The 21,195-nt window shown below is 35.4% G+C and overlaps 1 long non-coding RNA gene across 1 annotated transcript; it reads left to right on the top strand.

Annotated features, from left to right (window-relative positions):
* Positions 1–1,120: 1,120 nt before the first annotated feature.
* On the top strand, positions 1,121–13,960 carry LOC131957664 (uncharacterized). The gene is made up of 3 exons (XR_009389120.1): positions 1,121–1,552; positions 10,745–10,804; positions 10,981–13,960. It is a non-coding gene; the product is annotated as an uncharacterized LOC131957664 (long non-coding RNA).
* Positions 13,961–21,195: the final 7,235 nt, after the last annotated feature.

The raw sequence follows: 21,195 nt of genomic DNA, 5'->3' as shown, positions 1-21,195 counted from the left end.
AGCTACCTCCCCTGTACAAATACCAAATGACGTAGTCTTTGTTTACTGTTTCACAAACAATTGGTTTATATAAGAAAAATACGGCACCTGGACAAATCTAACGACAAGAGGTTTTTCCGACGGGAATAATGTTTGTTAACCTCCAGGGTCGGTCTCTGAACTCACAAAATATTAGGGCAGAAGCATAGCGAACCCTCCCGGCGCCGGGGGACAAACTTTCAATTTGCCCCCCCCCCCCCCCGATATATTTTATAATTTATTATTCAAAACTGCAGCTAAAATGAGTTTTTAATTTTTTCAACCCATTTTGGCGAACTTAGGGTCGGCGCAGGGGACATATGTACCCCGGTCAGTCGAGGTCAATTTTGACCCTCTCTTCTAGGACTTTGCCCCCAAGGCAGGTGCCTGCCAAATTTGAAGCTCCTGCGGCGCCGGGAAAGTGGTCCCGTATCGTGCACCCGTCCCGACCACTTTATATATATATATATATATATATATATATATATATATATATATATATATATATATATATATATATAGTGTGTGTGGTGTGTGTGTATCATATTCCATATACTTTTGTAAGTATGTGTATACGCATGTGTAAATGTATTCACATATATTTTTTTTCTGGATGTATTTAATTTTTTACCCCCCCCCCCCCTAACATGGATTAACACATAAGTTATTACGATTCTCAACCAAACCGCTTACCTCGGGCAAATTTTGCAACGTTGAGTTTATCTATTACCCCCACTCACCCACTCCCCCCCCCCACCCCACCCTCACGGCGATTGCTTTAAACTGTGCTCAGATAATACTAACAATTTTTATCTATAGTCGGTTATAAATACAGCTTGATTAAGCATGTTTTCTCTATCATTAGCAGGTTTACGTCATGGTGTCACCCCCCCCCCCCCCCTTTTGCACTTAAAATACTATTTAACTTACTCTAATTAATCACTTATTGAAGCAGAATTATCGTTTTTCTGTATATATTTTGCTATTTTTTTGTCTAGGTTTCCTCCCCCCCCCCCCCCCCGCGACGCCTCTGTATCCAATATTTGATAAGGGTCGGACAAAAACCACACAATAAAGTTTTTATAACCACATTTATTTTAATAAACACTGCACACACTTTATCTCTCATTAATTAAATTTGAAATTCTTATGTTACAAAATTATATGCTTTAACTCTTTAAACGATGGTAAGGGGTGGAAACAGGCGTTGTAACTGAAATAGCAATATAAACATAAAGTGATATTTCAACGCCAAGATAATATATTACTGATAGTTAAAATTGATCTATATTGTCACGATTGTGTTTTTTATACTTGTATATAATTTTTTAAATGTGTTTAAGGATTTAATAGAAAAGATGAAATTTCCACTGACGGTTGCAGAGAGGGATGAGCTCTGTAGTGCTTTTGATGTGCATTTAAATGGCTGGTTCAATTACATCCAATTTTTGAAGGCAGTAAACAGAGCATTCACAAAAGCCCCCAGACAGTCATTGTTGTTTTTAACATTCGTACCAAACATTTACATAGAAAAGTAAGTACAACCAAACGTTGTTTTCTCTCTTTGCAGCCGTAATGTAATTTTAAGCGGAGGTTAAACCCCCAAATTGGAAATCAGGTAGTTAGGACAATTTTAAGTGATTAGGAAGTTGTAAATAGCATAACAAATTCAGAAAAATGATAGAAATGCTCAGAATTATTTTTAGGTTGCTTAATTATGCAAAACAGGCGAATTAAGTCATTACTCTAATTAATATAAAAATTCATAGAAATACTAGCAACATTTAATCAACCAAAGTAATATACAAAAATGCTCAGAATAGAATTTAGTTGCTTTTTTTTTTAAAAACATTTTTGAAACATTGAAATATCCGATTTAAATGATTTTTTTTCTTTTTTTTTTTTTGGGGGGGGGGGGGGGTGGAGGGGTTAACCTCCCCTTAAAGGTCAAATGGTAGGTATGTAAAAACTTCAATCTAGCTGGTTGTAAAAACATTATGGTTACAGTTTTTGTTTTCTTATTTCTATCCAGCAAATATTTATTATTTCTTTCCTCGTGTGACAGAATATGACCAAAGAAATCTAAAGTAGGCTAACCAAAAAGTGTCGTGGGTCTTTATATAACAATTTTACTTATATTATTACTTTTAATGGCATGGTGGTATAACATCAAATTAAAGAACGTGTTCGCAATTTAAGATTGGCAGGTTAACATCGTTGTTTATATGGCCAAGACACTTAGACTTTAAAAAATTCCACCCCCTTATTACATCACTTAAGCGCTTAATCGTTTTCATTAATTACATCCGATAAAATAGCGCTCATAAGATACCCATAAAAAAAAAACTTAGTCCGCTGAAAAATTTCTACAAAACAAGGACTGTCATCTGGTGTTCTTTTTCCTACGTTTTCTTTAACTTGCTTTCGCCGTTCTGTTTATTTGTTTATTTATTTGTTTGTTTTTCCAATCAAATCTTGCGATCGAAATTTCGGGCACTTCCAGTTAGCTAGCGCGCTGAAATTTTCAGGGAAGCTTTGTTTCCGATGACAATACAATATTCAATTGTTATTATTACTAAATTGATCCATGGAAAAGTTTTATTGATCATTTTGGACCCCTATTTATTTTTACCAAAAAAAGGACATAACCCAGTAATTGTAATTTGATGAAAACAAGGTTCGGTACTTTCCCTCTTCAAGCTTACTGAAGGAGCGAGCACGCGATTGGCTGAGTAGTGGTCACGCGGTGTTTGTGTACAAACCTATGCAAATCTGACTGATCAGGAAGTAGAATGTTGATGGTCAAATGGTTTGCACGCGAGGGCAAAATGGTGAAAGAAACGGCAACACTGAAGAAACGTCGATTGAAAAGGCACGTGTTTTTTTACGAGTTGTCTTCGTTTACCCCAAAAAAAAAAGTGAATGCGAGAAGATAAAATCGATAGCAATATTTGAATGCAAACAAACAGACAAAGGACTAAAAAGTAGAAAATAATTATAATTAAAAACGTTTTTTTAAAAAAACCCACGTTTTCTGATTGAACTAAAAGTAAATAATTTATTTTAGTGCATAATTATATAAAAGCTTGTTATTATAACGTTTTTATGCATTTATTTTTTAAATTTTATTTTAGTTATTTCAAAAACAAAACATAGCCCAGATTACGCGCAAAATTGCATCATTCTTTGCTAAGCTGCTTAAACATGTTTCATAAATCTGCCATGTATTCATATATATATATATATATAATATATATATATATATATATATATATATATATACTATATATATATATATATATATATATATATATGTATATATATATATATATATATATATATATGGGACGGAGTGGTCTAGCTATTGGACCCTCCCGTGGCGGCCGCCCTTGCGAAATTAAAAAATGATTTTTTTACAGAATCCTTCCCTATAGTGGTATAATGAACTCCCCAAAGTCTCATGGCTATCGGATGAACGATGCCAATCCCCTGCGAATTTGAAATATTTTTTTTTCGCAGAAACTTCCCCAGCAATATTCTCAACAACTTTCCAAGTTTCACGGCGATGTGATGAGAGGTGTAGTAATGCAAAAGGACAGAAAGACAGACACACAGACATACATTGCTAATGATAGAGAAAACATGCTTAATCAAGCTGTATTTATAACCGACTATAGATAAAAATTGTTAGTATTATCTGAGCACAGTTTAAAGCAATCGCCGTGAGGGTGGGGTGGGGGGAGTTGATGAGTGGGGGTAATAGATAAACTCAACGTTGCAAAATTTACTCGAGGTAAGCGGTTTGGTTGAGAATTGTAATAACTTATGTATTAATCCATGTATGGGGGGGGGGGGGGGGTAAAAATTAAATACATCCAGAAAAAAAAATATGTGAATACATTTACACATGCGTATACACATACTTACAAAAGTATATGGAATATGATACACACACACACACACTATATATATATATATATATATATATATATATATATATATATATATATATATATATATATATATATATATATATATATATATATAAAGCAATGTATGTCTGTCTGTCTGTGTGTCTTTTATGCATTACCACACCTCTTATCACATCGCCGTGAAACTATCCCCGCGGCAACGCGCGGGGGTCGGGTACGCTAGTATATCTATCTATCTATCTATCTATATCTATCTATATATATAAAAAGCAATGTATGTCTGTGTGTGTGTCTGTGTGTCCTTTATGCATTACTACACCTCTCATCACATCGCCGTGAAACTTCGGGAAGTTGTTGAGAATATTCCTGGGGAGGTTTCTGCGAAAAAACATTTCAAATTCGCAGGGGTGGCACCCGGCAGGGCGCGATTTGTTTTTTCTCTATATACGGTATATAAAAAGAAAAGTCTATTTTGATTTCACACTATTCATCCGATATGCATGAAACTTTGGGGAGTTCGTTATAACCCTCTAGGGAAGGGTTATGTAAAAAAAAATTTAATTTCGCAAGGGCGGCGCCACGGGAGGGTGCGGTTTTTCTCTAAATACGGTATGTAAAAATAATAAAAGTGAATTGCAGTGACACCGTTCATCCGATAGGCATGAAACTTTAGGGGTGTTGATTAGGACACTCTGAGGAAGGGTTCTGTAAAAAAAAATCATTTTTAATTTTACAAGGGCGGCGCCACGAGAGGGTGCGATTTATCGCTATATACCGTATATAAGAATAATAAAAGTGAATTGCCGTGACACCTTTCACACGATCGCCACGAAACTTTGGGAAGAAGTTGAATTTATTTCTTGAGGAGGTTTCTGCGCTAAAACATTTTCAAATTCGCAAGGGCGACGCCACATGAGGTTTCGAATCAGGGGCGTATCCAGGTTATCGGGGTAGGGGGAGCGAAAATAGCAAAAAAGGTACCGAATTTGTAATATCTTTTATATATATATATATATATATATATATATATATATATATATATATATATATATTAGCTGTATGTTATTGCTTCACTATGATGTAAAATAAATTTAAAGTAGCACTCTGAAGTAATTAAAAAAACACAATGTAGGCCGACAAAATTAAAAAAAAAATGTATCACTCTAAACAAAAACATATATATATATATATATATATATATATATATATATATATATATATATATATATATATATATATATACACTACAAACAAAAACAATGAACGCAGCATAATCTGTTTCGTAATCCTTGTAAAGCAAGTTAATAAAAAGTCTAGTGACAATTTGAGCGCAATTCCCTTATGTTATCCATAACAATTTTTAATTTTTTGTGACCGAACGAAAGGATATTTTTTTTTTGCGCTAAAAAAAAAGACAACTATATTAACATATATCAACGGAAATAGTTTTATTTTAACGAGTAGGCCTACACGATGCTCAGTTTAAAAAAGTAGTAAATATTATCCTAGGCCTACACGATGCTCAGTTTAAATGTTCTCAATTAATTTTTTGTGACCGAACGAAAGGATATTTTTGAAAACTTTCTTCGGCAATATTGTTCTAAATTATGGCAGGAATCGATTGGTAAATGTTTCAAGTCGCTAAATGGTCTGGTTGCCGAGATATGGGCAAAAAACTGCATTTTTTAAAAGTTTTTTTTTCTTTTCCGGGAAATCAAGGAAGGAATTCCGGGAATTTTTTTGGCCCCCAATCATCCTCAGAACTTGCTTAACATATTTGCTTTTGGAACTAGTCCTCGATGTTGCTTCGTTGAGGAGGAGATACGACTTAAAGCTGCGGACACACATCCATTAATTCATTCATCCATCCAGAAATGACGAGTTAATAATCACAACTGTCCGTATGGAAATTGCGCTAAAAATTACATAATAATTCCTGGGACACTAAGACTAGCGAAAAGAGGAAATAATCAATATCTTTTTATTCGTTTTTACAAAAATAATGTTGTCTACCATCAGAATTAAATATATTGTCATCACAAATGCTAAAGTATTACAGTTTAATGAAAGTTTTTTTTTAAAAATCAGAGTTGATATAAAAGCCAGCTATCAATGGTCTTACATTTCAGATCATGCACTAGTTAATTAGATACTGACTTTTTGTGTTCTTTAAAGATAATTTTTTTAACATAATGAGAAGGTATGGGTTAGATCACTGTATTGCTCACACACCTTTTACTGGTAATTGCAAAAACAATACTCACAGAGATTTACGTTTCAAAAGCTATGATTCTGGTGGCATGGTACTTTGGTACATCGTTACGCGTGACATTAATGTCGCTCTACACAATTGTGGTGGTGAGGTGGGAGTGGATAACCAACTCAGAGTGAACATAGCGTCAGTTTTTAGATGACTGTTCTAAACATATTCAATTACGCACGTATACTGATTCAAAAATAGATTTAAATAAGTAGCGGATAATTAACTGTGCGATCAGTGTTAGTTTAAATTGAGTTGTTGTTTTTTTTAATACAAAATATTGTATTATTCAAATATAATATAGATCTAGATCTAGTAAAATAAAATAATAATTAATAGAAAGTTGATACTGTTTCACATAATTTGAAATCGTAATCAAACTGTCATAATACTACTACTTCATCGTGATGACGTTGTTGACATTGTCAAAATTTCCCCACCGCAACGCAGTTCGCCTATAAGTAAATTTAAATAGAGGTGCCACATTAGTTGTATTTGTGTCTGTATTGTAATTTTTTTTTTTAATTACAAGATTTAAACTGTATATATAAAGTAATTATGCTTGAAGTTTTATATGTAGCATTTTATAATTCAATTATTCCTAAGCAAATACATTATACAGTTGCCTTAAACTTAACACCCCTCTTGCCAAGTGGTACTACCCGTAGAGGTTTTTTAAACATTGCAATGCATCGTAATGGTTATTTTTAGAATGACAAACTGATACAGCTGCTAATTTGTGTTGTAAACGTTGACTCTACTAATCTATTACTGTTATAATTAATTGCTGCATGAAATAAATCTTGTGATTTGCATAGATGTGCCGATCAAAGATAATTTTGTAACAAATATCAATGTTTAAAACTTTGAGTTTAAAAAGTTTCCAAAAAGGCGCCACTTTGTTAAAAATAGTCAGAGGGGAAGCAGCCGCTCCCCCTGCTTCCCCCCCCCCCCCCCCCCCCGCGTACGCTACTGGTTCGAATTTTCTCTATTTACGGTATATTAAAAAATTAAAGTCGATTGCAGTTTAACACCTTTCATCCGATCGATATCAAACCTTGGGGGGGGGGGGGGGGGGGGTTGATTAGAAGACTCCAGGAAGGGTTCTGCAACGGCGCCCCGGGAGGGTTCGATTTTTCTCTATATATGGTATATAAAAAATAAAAGTCAGATGCGGTTCGACACCTATCATCCGTGTGCCTTGAAACTTTGGGGAGTTGATGAGAATACTCCTGAGAAGGTTTCTGTGAACAAAATAATGAAAATATTATATGGGTGGCGCCTGCGATGGTGCGATTTTCGTCAATACACAATTTGGCGCCCAGAGTTCCAGAGCGGTGCCTCTGCGTTCGTGTAATCAGGGGCTCCCGAGAGCGCCCCTCTACGTCCCTGACACATGGGCTGTCACCGAAGTGTGTTCTACTTCAATATTTTGGTGAGTGATTAACGTAAGGTTTTCATGCGGTAGTGTTGGTATTGTAGGTAAACCCGTGTCGTTGTATTTATGATCTAAGCGTAGGCATTGTTTACATTTAAATAACTCAGTTTTAGTAAACAAGATCACGCGTCTTAGAACATAGGATTGGTAACGCATTGATGAAGCCCTTCTTATATATTTCATCAGACTTTCTTATATCCCCGCGGATACGCGCCGGGACGGGTAAGCTAGTCTATCTATATAATGGCTACAGGACATTACCCCCCTGGATATTTCCCCCCCGGACATTTCCCCCCCCCCCCCCCCGTATTTACCCCCCGGTGCAATTACCCCCCTGTCAATTACCCCCCCTGTCAATTACCCCCCCGGGGAATTACCCCCCTCCTCTCAAGTTAAAATCCTAACTCTAACTAGGATTTTATCCATATACAGGGGCGTAGCGAGGGGGGGGGCGGGGGCAGCGGACCGCACCGGGTGACACCATTAAGGGGGGTGACACCAAGGCAAAAAATAGCAAAATATATAGAGAAAAACTCGAGGGGGGTGCATATCGAAAGTTTGAAGGGGGGGGTGCAAATCGAAAACTTGAGGGGGGTGCAAATCGAAAGTTTGAAAGTTTGTCCCTTGGAAGGGTCTCTATGTCTCTGGGGGGGTGACACTATTAAGTGCCGCCCCGGGTGACACACGACCTCGCTACGCCACTGTCCCTATATACTACTTTAATCCAAAGCTTAAGAAAAATACCAAAACCTAAGCATCCACCTTAGCCTAAACCTTCACACAAAACCAAAACCAAAGCTAGACACAACCCTAACCCTAAAACTAGCTTTAACCCTAACCCTAATCTTAACGCTAACCCTAACCCTAACCCTAGCCCTAACCCTAACCCTAACCTTAACCCTAACCCTAACCTTAACCCTATCCCTAACCCTAACCCTAAAACGTAACCCTAACCCTAACCCTAACCTTATCCCTAACCCTAACCCTAAAACGTAACCCTAACCCTAACCCTAACTCTAACCCTGTCCGGGGGGGGGGGGGGGGTAATGTCCTACTGGGCGGGGGGTAATTGAGAGGGGGGTAATTGACAGGGGGGGTAATTACTCTGGGGGGTAATGTCGGGGGGGAAATATCCGGGGGGTAATTGACAGGGGGGAAATGTCCTGTTCCCCTATATAATATATTAAATGCAATGTATGTCTGTATGTTTGTCTTTTATGCATTACTACACCATTCATCCAAACTTTAAGAAGTTGTTGAGAATACTACTGGGTAGGTTTCTGCTGGGAGTTGATTAGAAAACTCCAGGTAAGGGTTCTGCAAAAAAAAAATTCTTTTTTTTTTTAAATTTCGCAAGGGCGGTGCCACGGGAGTTTGCGATTTTTCTCTATATACGGTATATAGAAAATAAAAGACGAATGCGGTTTGATACCATTCATATGATCGCCATCAAACTTTGGGGAGTTAATAAGAACACTTCAGGTGAGGTTTCTGTAAAAAAAAAACTTTTTAATTTCGCAAGGGCGGCGCCACGGGAGGGTGCGATTTGGCGCCCTGGTCTTTCCCGCTATGGTAGACAATGGATAAGATGTGGCGTTACAGTCGCTTACTAAATTGAATCAGTTGTGTGCGTAAAAAAAAATCTAAACAGTTTCGTCACTTTGCGAATGATGCAATTAGCATCTATTTTTAGACGATCCAATCAAAAATTGAGATCGAGCATCTATTAATAGACCATTAGTAATGCTAACACATTGCATCAGTCACACTGATGTTTAAAGCGCGTCAAATTTTTACTTTCTCGAATATACGAAGTATTGAGACGTTTTACACCTCACTGGTACGGAAAAACATAATTTTGCAATCTTGTCCGTATGTCTGTGTGTGTGTGTGTAAACACGATAACTTGAGTACCGTTACAGCTAGATTGATGAAATTTCATATATAAGTATTTTATCAAAATCGTAGATCCTGATCAACTTTTGAGTGATTTCCGATAACCGGAAAAGATACTTTTTCTACTTTGAATTTTTCAAAAGCCTATAACTTGAGTACTATTTCAGATAGATAAATGAAATTTCACATGTAAGTAAAAGATCTAATTTGCTACCTTCTTTCACATTTTGAGTTATTTCCGTTGACCGGGAGTGCTAATTTACGCTATTTCCGATTTCTCAAAAACGCATGTAAATTTATAAAGTACTAATAATATTGCGCACTATTATGCACATTTTGTTTTGGCGTTCGCTTGGTGCGCAATTCTTTTTTCTATGAGATTCTATTCTATTTTTAAAAGTTTAAGTAATTAAAAATCATGTCTATATTCCAAGTTATATAAGAATATTCGAGAAAGTTTAGGGGAGATCTCTCCCGGTTTATTTTTTTTACGTATGAAAAAATAATCCTGTTGATTTGTGTCACTTTAGTGAAGGACGCAATCTGCATCATTGTAAACAGGATGCTGTTTGGCACTCTGAGTTATCATATGAGCACTATGGCCCATATGTTAGGTTTAAGTAGCCAGGGACAGTACGCGACGCCTAACGGTAGTGTAATCGGGTGCTCCCGAGAGCGCCCATCTACGTCCCTGACACATGGGTGGTCACCGAAGTGTGTTCAGCTTATTATTTATTCTGAGTGATTAGCCTACACTGAAGGTTTTCATGCGGTAGTGTAGTTAAACCCGTGTCCCGATATTTATGATCCAAGCGCAGGCATTGTTTTAGAATAACAGTTTTAGAAAACAAGGACACGTGTCTAAGAACATAGGATTGGTAACGCGTTGATGAAACCCTTCTTATATATTTCGTCAGACATTCTTCTATCCCCGCGGCAATGCGCGGAGACGGGTACGCTAGTTGAGAATAAATGCAGTGCAAAATGAAATGCTTATTAGATTATTAGTAGTAAAGTGAGTAAATGTTTTAATGAATTTATAAAAGTGTAGTGTAACTACTCGCGTAAAATCTTGACAGGTATTTGCCGCCAGATATATTGGGTTATTGATAAAGTTTCATATTACTATTCTTTAAACTGTCATATAAGATTACTGGTAGGCTAATTTCTTTAAAAATCTTGGTTGTTTTTTATTTTTAGGCAGGCCCAACATCTTTGGCAATTACAATATATGATTTTATCTATGAATTAAAAGAAATCGTAAGTTTTATTAGTTTATTAGATTAATTTTTATTTGCCATAATGACATTTTAATTATACTAACTAGATGGACATTATGTTGCTTATAAATAAAAATTTAAAATTAAATGCAGTAAATTTCATTTGAAGCCAGTAAAGCTATTGCAGTATTACATTTAAATTTTATTTTCCTACAGCTTCTAAAGAAATTTAAAACTTTGCGGGGAGCTTTCAAGTTTTTTGACCTCAACCATAATGGCTTTATAGAAGAAACAGAAATGAAAAAATCACTGACTTTGTTGGGATATAACTTGTCTAATCAGGATTTTACTGACATATTTGAAGTATTTGATCAAAGTCAAAGAAAAGGGCTTTCTTTCGAAAATTTCAAAAATACTTTACTAAATGTCCTATAATTATTATTGGTTCTTTTTTTACACTTTAGATATATCTTATAGTCTGCTTTAATTTTTCGTGATGTTATTAATTTTTATACTTATTTTGTATTATAATTATTTTGCATTGTAAAATAACAGAATTGTAAATCATCAAAAAGGCCTTCAACAGAGAACCGTTTAGAATTTCATCCAAATATGACAGCGAGAAGCAGTGGCGGATTAAGGGGGTGCTGAAAATGCTGCAGCTAGGGGCCCCCGATTTTTAGGGGCCCCATATGTACCGCCTAATTGTTGGTTTTCACTATAAAAACTAAAGTTTCAATGTTTGCATCACAAGCTTCAATTTTTTTTCAAAATTTCTTAAACTTGCACACACTTACATATAAATACCACCGGTCAATCTTCACCTCCTACCCAGACATCTATGACATTAAGATACGTCAGTCCATCCTTCTTCCTTCCTTTCATCATCGCTATAGATTTTAGAACCATAAGAGCGACACACCTTTTTTTTTATATCTAACATATAATGTTCAATTCTTTTTTTTTTCATGAGCATATACATACATGCAATTTTATACATACAAAATATTTTTGTGTTATTGCATGTTTGACTAGGGAAATTGGTGCGCATGATTGATGGTGCGGCCGTATATTGAACGAGTGAATGTGTGACGCGGTACGAAAGATAGTGACGTTTTAGGGTAGAGAGTTGGTTGCTATGAGTTTATATGTGAGTGAGTCTAATCTTGATCGTCGGTATGAATGGACGTGTACTGGTCCGTACGCCTCAAGTTGGGAGATAGATGTATATGTATGAATAACGTATTAGACTAGGAATATTGAGTTTGCCTTATCTCTGAGCGCCGTATGTTGGACTGAACGTGAGATAGCCTTATTGGTTCCCAAGGTCAGAACTTCTCTCCCTGGTATTGGAGATGAACCAAATGGTAGTTGGCCGAATCAAGTGACTCAAACCCTTTCACTGCACAACCTAAGCGTAACAGTTATCATGTTTTATAAACAGTGCTACTTATATTTACATTATGATTTATACCTTACTTTTACTAACATATCTTTGGCAACTAGTGAGATTAGGTTTTGAAAACATTGGTTGATTGATTCCTAGTAAGTAACAAAACGTCTAAACTAAAATTTCAGCATAAAATTGGGTATATAATGACTTGATAAATAATTATATTTCTTGTTATGAAAGGACAATCGTTTATTGAGGGATCTGCAGGTGGTGGTTCGTTATGATTAATCCACGACAAATATACAAACATACAGAATTGAACATTATATGTATATATATATATATATATATATATATATATATATATATATATATATATATATATATATGTGCGTGCGTGTAATCGTGTGTATACACGCGTGAGTGTGTGTAAGCGTGTGTGCGACAGTCCGGAAAAGTTTTAATAATTACAGTGTATAATTTTCGTTTCAAGTATCACACCTCAAGTGCTTTTTACTTGCATCGCATATATTTATTATAATTTGATGGTTAGGGTTTATTTATATAACGACTAAAATGTTTTGTATAGTTGTCAATGTTTTTACTCTTTTGCATAACATAAATTAAATATTAAATAAACGCACATTGCTAAAAGATATTAGACGGATCAATGTCAAATAATACTTTCGCTTAGATTACTAGAAAAATTGGATACATTTTAATAACAGTGTCAAAAAAAACTAATTAATTAAAATATTGTACAATTTTGCCATAAGAGGTAATTTAAATAGAAATTAAACGCAAGCTAATTAAAAAAATGTGAATGTAAGAGGACATTATTGTTAGAATATTATAATTCATGGATTGATAAAATGCACTGTGGTAGGTAAAACACGGATATTTTAAATACTGCCTTTTGTTTATTTTAAGGATAAGTTGGGGTATTATAGTCGTTTTATAAGTTGAATCGGGCGGTTCCGCCGGCGCCGCGGCCGATGATTTTAGATTTGTTTATTTTTCGTATGTTTATGCGTATATCCAAGCTTCAGTGGCTTAGATAATACTGAGAGAGCCGCCTAATACAAAGGCTAACGTGTATAATATCTTTTGCTTAATCCCCATCTGTTGACTTTTTGTTTTGCCTATCTTGGAATACTAGCGTATTTTCATTAGGATTTGTTTACTTATTGTTTTTCGTTTCATTTCACGCACACACACAAACACACACACACACACATATATATATATATATATATATATATATATATATAATATAAGCGGGCTGTGTCTGTCCTTCCTTCCGTCCGTCATCGCTATAGATTTTGGGACTATAAAAGTAAACTACGCACCATGCTGTGCTTTTCAGTGCACCGCAGTGTCTTACTATAATTTACAGAGTAGGGTTTGTTTATATAACGGCATAGAGCTATTTTATAATTTCCACTGTTTGTACAATTTTGCATAACGTAAAGAGAATATTAAATACACGGACATTGCTAAAACTTATTAAAAGGATCAATGTCAAATATCGTTTTCGTTAATATTCCCAGAAAAAATGGATACATTTTCATAAAAGTAGGTCGAAAAAACTAATTAATTCAACTATTTTTTTGGTAATTTTTTTGCAAGGGAGGTAGTTTGAAAATATATTTAACTCATCAATAATTTAAGTTAATTTTTTTTTATTACTACCGCATTGATTATTATATGTTTAGGTTCATAAGTAAAATAGAAAAATGTTAAGATTATTTATATTATTTTCTAATTAGTCTATGATCTCTCAAAATCACTATTGTTTGTTTTACGGTGTTAACAGATGGTGAAACTTTAGAATTATAGAATAGAGAATGCTGGAAAGGCTCTCTCTGGTCGCGGCCGCCTGGGAAAAGCGTGTTTTCGATGGTGATTCTAATTACATTGCCAGTGTGTTTTCTTAGAACCATAAAAGTAAACACCACTTGCCGTACATTTATTTGCATCGCATTGTTTTAATGTAAGTTATGGAGTAGGATCTATTTATGAGACTTAATTATTCCTAAAACGCGTGTTGTTTGGTGGTGATTCTAATGTTGTGGTTGTGCTGTGGTTGTTTTTTGGTTGTGTTGTGGTTGTGGTTGTGTTATGGTTGTGTTGTTGTGGTTGTGTTGTGGTTGTGTTGTGGTTGTGTTATTGTTGTGTTGTGGTTGTGTTTTTTGTGTTTGTGTTGTGTTTTTGTTTGTTTTGTTTTGTTCTGTTCAAAAGTTGGTACATTTAAAAAAGATTTACCGTGGCGGAGCACGGGATGCAGCTAGTATATATATATATATGTGTATTTATATATGGGGTACCAAAAACATTTCAGCCGGGGGACCCGCTCAGCCTTAATCCGCCCCTAGCGAGAAGTGTCCGTAAATTCACTAAACGTAATATGACGTCACGTTGATTAGACCAATTTTATTCCAACCATTTACAGCTAGACAGCCACAAATGACACCAAATAGTTCGGTCTACAGTCCCACTAATCCAACTTCTTTAATAATAAAAAAAATTCTCTGCCTCCAACCTCAGACTATCTTAGGAAGAAAAGTGTGTAACATGAATTACTTCAGCATTACAATAAACACATTGAAGGGTGGATTCACTTAAAGATTTGAGCAATTCAAAACAAATGCAAGTACTCTGACGTTCATAGTAGATTCTCTCATCACAAAAACAAATGAGGTTAATTAACTTTGAGCTATTTGGAATTGATGCTGGCTCGCTTCAAATGCAATTGCTAGGTTTGAAAACCAAACATTATTTGGAGTGGTAGGTTCACAGATCTTAAGAGCAAATTAGGAGAGTTTGATGTCCAGTAAAACATGCACGTTTCGATGCACAAGTAGATAGCTCTAAAAGAAATGCCACAAGTTGGGACACTATTATGTGACGCATGGAATAGTCTTCCAGAATACTACAGTGAGTTAAAGAAGTTGGCATTTGGAGGGCTGACGATCTTCGGGTTCACATATTCATGCGAGCAAGCGTTTTCTTGCATGATGAATATAATAAAAAGTAAAGAAACCAACTAACAAATAAAAATCTAGAGGCGTGCTTGAAACTAAAAACAACTTATGAGCCAGGTTTAAACATACTTTTAAAAGGCACGCAAGGCCAAACTATTGTAAATATTTTAAAATAATTATAGTTTTATAATTTGATTAATGATTTTATCATTCTTGTAGAGCTAGTTAAAATACCTTAATATTTTTTGCTAGAAACGTATGTATGTTTTTATTTGAATAAATATTATTTCATATTGAAAGCTATTTATTTTAAATTATATATATATATATATATATATATATATATATATATATATATATATATATATATATATATATATATATATATATATATATTTATATTTATATATAATCTACATAATTATGTAAAATCCTAATCAAATATCATAATATTGAAATAAAAATGTTAGTGGCTCTTTAAAGCTGGGAAATTTTATAAATTGTAACTTTTGGCTCTTCCGTCTCAACAGGTTACCGACCCCTGACCTAGAGGTTTTCCAGACTTAAATAAACCGGGAGTGATCTCCCCTAAACTTTCTCGAATATTCTTATATAAAACAACAGGGGATGGGAACTCGGGATATAGACATGATTTTTAATCCATTTTAAATACTTAAACTTTTTAAAATAGAATAGAATCTCATAGAAAAAATAATTGCGCACCAAGCGAACGCCAAAACAAAATGTGCATAATAGTGCGCAATATTATTAGTACTTTATAAATTTACCTGCGTTTTTTTTTTTTGAGAAATTGGAAATAGCGTAAATTACTACTTCCGGTCATCGGAAATTACTGAAAATTTGAGAGAAGTTAGAGAATTAGATATTTTACTTACATGTGAAATTTTATTTATCTATATGAAATAGTACTCAAGTTATAGGCTTTTGAAAAATTCAAAGCAAAAATGTACCACTTCCGGTTATCGGAAATCGCTCAAAAGTTGATCAGGATCTACGATTTTGATAAAATAATTAGATATGAAATTTCCTCAACCTAGCTGTAACGGTACTCAAGTTATCGTGTTTACACACACACACAGACACACACACAGACATACGGACAAGATTGCAAAATCATGTTTTCCGTATCAGTGAGGTGTAGAACGTCGAGATTTGTAAAAATCTCGATTTTATTTTTGCACGATTACAAGACTTTCTCTATAGGCCTACTTCGCATATACGAGAAAGTAAAAAGTCTAACATTCACTTTTCTAGACCTTTTCTATGACTTTGCACAAATGATTACCGCGCCTTGAATAATGCATTTGAGTGATTTTTTTGCGTATATAACGAGCAGTTTCTTCCAGGCATCTCTTAGGGGGGGGGGGGGGGGGCGGTAGAAATTTTTCGGGGGGGGGGGGGGCTAAATTCTATTAGTTGTGTGCGTAAAAAAATCTAAACAGTTTCGTCACTTTGCGAATGATGCAATTAGCATCTATTTTTAGACGATCCAATCAAAAATTGAGATTGAGCATCTATTAATAGACCATTAGTAATGCTAACACATTGCATCAGTCACACTGATGTTTAAAGCGCGTCAAATTTTTACTTTCTCGAATATACGAAGTATAGAGACGTTTTACATCTCACTGATACGGAAAAACATAATTTTGCAATCTTGTCCTATGTCTGTGTGTATGTCTGTGTGTAAACACGATAACTTGAGTACCGTTACAGCTAGGTTGATGAAATTTCATAAATAAGTATTTTATCAAAATCGTAGATCCGTATTAACTTTTGAGCGATTTCCGATAACCGGAAGTGGTACTTTTCCTACTTTGAATTTTTCAAAAGCCTATAACTTGAGTACTATTTCAGATAGATAAATGAAATTTCACATGTAAGTAAAAGATCTAATTCTCTACCTTTTGTTAAATTTTGAGTAATTTTCGTTGACCGGAAGTACTAATTTACGCTATTTCCGATTTCTCAAAAAACTAATGTAAATTTTTAAAGTACTAATAATATTGCGCACTATTATGCACTTTTTTTATTTGGCGTTCACTTGGTGTGCAATTCTTTTGTCTACGAGATTTTATTCTTTAAGTATTTAAAATGGAATCAGCATTTAGTTAGCTACACAGAAAATAAAGTGTATTAGACAGAGCAGCATAGAACTTTAACCACATATAATTAACACCCATACAAACATTTTAGACTGATAAGTGAATTGAATTTTTGATTAATTTTTTAAACGTGATACTTAAAATTTGCCTTAAAATTCAGGGATAGACATAGCAATTTAGTTCGAAAAATAAAAAGTTTTAATAATACATAACTGATTGTAGTAGGTATGTCAAACGGCCGTATAAACGACGTTTTTGCCCGCGTCGCCCAAATATAGTAGCTTTTCACTTCATAGTTTCGATAATAAAAATGGATCATATAGTAATATGCATGGTACCATTAACAAGTAGATTTTAAGCCCTCTAATTATGCGTAATTTTTATAGTTGTTGATATTACACAACATATCTCATTTACCAATTGAAAACTATCACCGAGTTGATTTTTCAACGGCAGTCGAGTAACGGATTTTGACCCCTCTCATTCAACTCGCGGGACTTTTTTTAACCGTTCAACGTATTTCTTTACAAGTACCTGTAAAATGTGCACAGTTGAATAGCCTTTAGGGGGATACTAAACAAAAATTGCATGATAGACTAAATATTTTAAATGTTAATTTTTTTAGTGTGTTCTTTAATTTCAATTTTAACTAGATGTATGTAAATGCCTCAAACACCTACCTGGAGGGGTGGGGGTTTAAGCGAGATATTTACTACAGTTGTAACAATGTCCATATAATATATTAATGATCAGTTCACGAGTGCAGAGGTATTTACACTTTGCAGTCAGCTTGGAAATAAACCCTTATTAGATTCCTTTAAATATGTGTAGTCAGTGTTTAAAGCAGTGTTTAGTGAGCATGTGTGCAATATTTTAATGAAATATCTATATATATATAATTCTCTTCTGGGAGACGCTAGAAAACAAGCTGTAAACGCGCTCCCTACCATCCCCACCCCTACATGGTCTTAGTGAGCTGTGGTTCACGCTATGTTTACCTTCGTGGAGTCGGGTTTAGTGACGGCAATTAGGGGCAGATAATTTAGTTTGAAACGATTTTAAACGTTGGGGAGGGGGGTATGGTCCTTAACGAGCTACGTATAGTGTTTTAACGAAATATTTTCAGTGTCAGCGTCGGTACTGTCGAATTCACAAATTATGAATTACTGAAAAGTAGAAAAAACAACAACTAAATAGCGGCGTATGTTATGCCGCGTGCCGGCTCTTCTTTAATAGTTTTCGAGATAAATGTTCCTAACAACTAACACGTGCTATTTTGATAAAAACTGACATTTTGAGAAAAAAGCGAAATAGTGAAAATGCGATTTTTTTTTAGAATAACGAGAAATAGTGAAACTATACAAATAAAATAACATTTTAAACTTTCCAGTTATAAAAGTTGCATCAGGGACCTCTTACTTAGCAGCTAGAACAGATTTTTAAACTGTTTTTTTTAGGTTGCTTTACTATGCAAAATATAGGTGAATTAAATCATTACTCTAAATTACTCTAAGCAAAATATAGATGAATTAAGTCATTACTCTAATTAATTGAAAAAAAAAAATATAGCACACATTGGCCGGCCAATGCGGGCTTTGGTCGTAACATATTACATGTTACGGTCAAAGCCGAAGTCGGGTAAAGCGCGCATTGGCCAATATTGACTTCCGTTGACCGGTCAAAGTCCGAAACTTTACTTGATTTCGGTCTTTGGCCGGCCAATCCGCGAACTGACCATGGTGGACCGGCCAAGTCTTAATTAGAAGATTATCTTGCGAGGGACGACCGGCCAAAGTGCGAATTAGAAGATCATGAGTAGACTTTGGTTTTTTAATACAGTAAGGATCATGAAATTAAGTCTTTATTGATTATTAATTAAAGTAAATAGCAGAAACATTCAAATAGTTTTATTGTACTATAGTCTCAATCCATATTATCACTTGTTACAAGTCGAACTTTTATGGCATTTAGAATTACATAGTAGCTTGTTATTTTTACACTTGCAGCGATTTGTTGTGCACGTGGTTGTGCAATCGCAGTGAGTGCAGCCTTGCCCGCCGGTCAGTGATTGTGAAAATGCGATAGTTCGTAGTGATTTTTCCTAAGTGCCAACGGACGAGCATACAGTTGTTTTAGAACACCATTTTCCGTTCCTAGCTTGTAGAAACCGCCCTCGACGCTTATGAAAACTGCAATGACGCTCGGGCATCACCGCGACCTCTGTCAACATCTGGTATACGGATGCGAACATTATCTCCCACTTCAGCTTGTTTAAAATGTGTATCTGATTTTATAAGCATCTTAGCACCTTGAGTTTGCAAGCTAGTATGATCTGCTGACCCGTTTTCCAGGATTTCTTGTTTATTGTGACATAACCTGCAGGTAATATTCCCTCCGTACTCTTTGTCTGCTTCATTGGCTATTCCGCATATTGCATGGATATCGTTGCCACAGGATCCACAAGAATGGGCTGCACTACAATGTTTTTCACAATCTGTTGGCCATATTATTGTAACGCAACTGGTCAGAACGCTCCGCCATGGCAACATATATGCTAGCTGAGGATCAGAGGCGTAGCGACCCCTCCCGGCGCCCGAGTACAAACTTTCAATTTGGCGCCCCCCTCGAGAGCACATTTTTTTAATTTACCCCCCCCCCCCCCTCGACTTTTCGATTTGCACCCCCCCCCCACCTCAAACTTTCGATTTGCACTCCCCCCCCCCCCCAAACTGCAAAAACGCAGCTAAATGACATTTTAATTTGTTTTTACAACCCATTTTGGCGCCCCCTAGGGTCGGCGCCCAGGGACATATGTCCCCCCTGCCCCCCCCCCATCGCTACGCCTCTGCTGAGGATGTCGTTGCATTTATGGCAACCTCTATTTCTTGTTTAATGTTCTCGAGATCTTCCCCAGTAACTAAATTATCGAGGGCCTTTCTTGGTAGATTTTTGAGATGTTAAGTGTCCAAACAAGGCTTCGTATGGCGATTGAATAAATTTGAGACTCACAGCCCAATGAGCTGATTCATTTGTCTGCATCCATGTCATCATCATATTTTGAAAATCTTGGTTGGCACGTTCTGCTGAACCTTGACTTTGGCTATGCCTTGGTTTTCCGTGAAAAATTTCCTTTAGTTCAGAAATATTTTGGCAGCCATCTGGTATGCCTGTCTTTTGGTCTTACGGCCCTTTTGGTCCATGTCGCATTGCGCATAGAATGCTATAAAAACGAGAGCCAAACAATACGTTACTCACAATGAAATCGCACCCAGAATAAGGAAAATGCGTTCACAACTTAGTCTAGATAAGACATTGACCAGGACATCCCGGCCAGTGCGCGCAATGTACGAAATAGGTTTTCAAGTTTAAGCGCTTCAGACATTGGCCAGTACGTCCCGGCCAGTGCGCGCATTGTCCGGCCAATGTACAAAATACGCTCTCAGTTCTAAGCTCTCCGCACTTTGGCCGCACTTCGGTCTTTGACCGTAACATATATATATATATATATATATATATATATATATATATATATATATATATATATATATATATATATATATATATATATATATATATATATATAAATTATAATGTACATACTATATAGTTGTATGTCATTTCTTCGCCGCTACGGTGTAAAATACATTCATAAAGTATTCTTTGAAGAACACAAAGGAAAAAAATAACGTGACACACAAAACAACTTAGCATACAAAATAACACAAAATATACGAACAACACAACCAAAACAAAAGGCAATAAACGCAACACAACCAGATTTAAGACAAGCGAACAACAGTAGGGAAAATAATTACTCTTCTAACATAAATCACAATAAACCTACACATTTAACCCTTTCAGGACCACAAGGAATGCAGGCATACTTTCTAATATCTGTGCACATATTTAGTAGTAAAATGACACGTAG

Source organism: Physella acuta, unplaced genomic scaffold (assembly GCF_028476545.2).
Source record: "Physella acuta isolate Inbredline_101_S28 unplaced genomic scaffold, ASM2847654v3 ptg001255l, whole genome shotgun sequence".
NCBI lineage: Eukaryota > Metazoa > Mollusca > Gastropoda > Physidae > Physella > Physella acuta.
This window is presented reverse-complemented; position numbering and strand designations above follow the sequence as displayed.